The sequence below is a fragment of the Grammomys surdaster genome, unplaced genomic scaffold (assembly GCF_004785775.1).
Source record: "Grammomys surdaster isolate TR1022 unplaced genomic scaffold, NIH_TR_1.0 147, whole genome shotgun sequence".
In the NCBI taxonomy this organism is placed as follows: Eukaryota; Metazoa; Chordata; class Mammalia; order Rodentia; family Muridae; genus Grammomys; species Grammomys surdaster.
The window spans coordinates 500,059-502,062 of record NW_021604605.1 but is presented as its reverse complement, the minus strand read 5'-3'; positions in this window follow the sequence as shown (position 1 = coordinate 502,062).

The window sequence follows — 2,004 nt, the reverse complement described above, 5'->3', positions numbered from 1 at the left end:
AGTCTACACTTTGAAAGAAATATGTTTAAAAATGTAAATAGGTATTGTGCCTGCATGTATGTCTGTGTTCCACATGTGTGAAGTGTTCGTGGAGGGCAGAAGAGAGGTTTGGATTCCATGGAACTTAAGTTACAGATGATTGTGAGCCACTCTATAGATGTTGGGACTCAAACCTGGGTCCCCTGTAAGAGCAGCCAGTATTCTTAACCACTGAGCAGTCTCTCTAGCCCCACAGTCTGTCTTATTTAACATTGCACAGCATATGCTACTTAACATTACACGATGTACGCTTGTGGCCAGACATGTGAGAAAATCTCCACATACTTAGAGATGCTGCAAAAGGTAACATCTGGATGTCCTGTAACTGGAAAAAGCAACTGACCTCACAGATCTCAGAGGGTAGAGGGAACATCAGTAACTAAGGGTTGGAGATAACATCAGAGCCTACAGGTTGAGGGCTCTGTCTTACCAGACTCCTTCCCACTTCAGGTGCCAATTCTAAGTCCCAGGCTGTGACCTGTACTTCTGACCAACCATCAGTTAAACAGAGGTTCTCATGATACCATCCTTAGATTCAGTTCTCTTTTTTTAACATTTTTTTAGATTTTATTTATTTATTTATTTATTTATTTCTATGATCAGTATGCTGTAGCTGTGTTCAGATATCCGAAGAGGGCATTGGATCCCATTACAGATGGTGTTGAGCCACCATGTGGTTGCTGGGAATTGAACTCAGGACCTCTGGAAGGGCAGGCAGTGCTCTTAACCGCTGAGCCATCTCTCCAGTTCTCAGATTTAGTTCTTGTTAGAACAGTTGTTATAGTCCAGGGAAACCCTTAATGCTTAGCAGTGTACTCTAAAGTCTATTAGAAAAGATGCAGATAAACACTCATGTGGATGAGAATTTAGGGTGGGGTATGGGTGGGATCATGGAGTGCTCATTCTCTCTCTCATCACTCTCATCACTCTATGCCCCTAGGGATAACCATGGGTTCAGCATCCCAGAAATGCAGGATACCTTATTATTTAAGAATCTTTAGTTTTATTTTTGAGATTGCAATATAGTTACAACATTTCTCCCTCCAAATCTTCCCATATATAACCTCCCCAGTCTCCTCGTTCATCACTTCTTCTTTCACGAATTGTTATTGATTGCTTGTGTGTGTAGGAATACACACACCCACACAAACACACCCACACACCCACACACATACACACACACACACACACACATACACACACACACACACACACACACACATACATATATATCTTAATTACCTTAATCTGTATAATGTTACTTGCATTTTTTTTTTCAGGGAGCTACTCCCCAAAGATCAGTTATACAGTGCCCTCTGAATCCCCTTAGACTCTTCTTCCTGCTCAGATTCTACATCAAATTTCTCTGCTCATTATGAAAAGTGATAGCCGGGCGGTGGTGGTGCACGCCTTTAATCACAGCACTTGGGAGGCAGAGGCAGTCGGATTTCTGAGTTCAAGGCCAGCCTGGTCTACAGAGTGAGTTCCAGGATAGCCAGGGCTACACAGAGAAACCCTGTCTCAAAAAAACAAAAAAAAAGATTTATTTATTTTATGCATATGAGCACACCGTAGCTGTCTTTAGACACACCAGAAGAGGGTATCCATTACAGATGGTTGTGAGCCACTATGTGGTTGATGGGAACTGAACTCAGGACCTGTGGAAGACCAGTCAGTGCTCTTAACCACTGAGCTATCTCTCTAGCCCCAATGCAATACTTTTAATGAGTACCACTAGTAAATCACTGGACTTCCCAGCTCAAGAATGTGAGTTGAGCCGGGTGGTGTGGCACTTGCCTTTAATCCCAGCACTTGGGAGGCAGAGGCAGGCGGATTTCTGAGTTCGAGGCCAGCCTGGTCTACAGAGTGAGTTCCAGGACAGCCAGGGCTATACAGAGAAACCCTGTCTCGAAAAACCAGAGAGAGAGAGAGAGAGAGAGAGAGAGAGAGAGAGAGAGAGAGAGA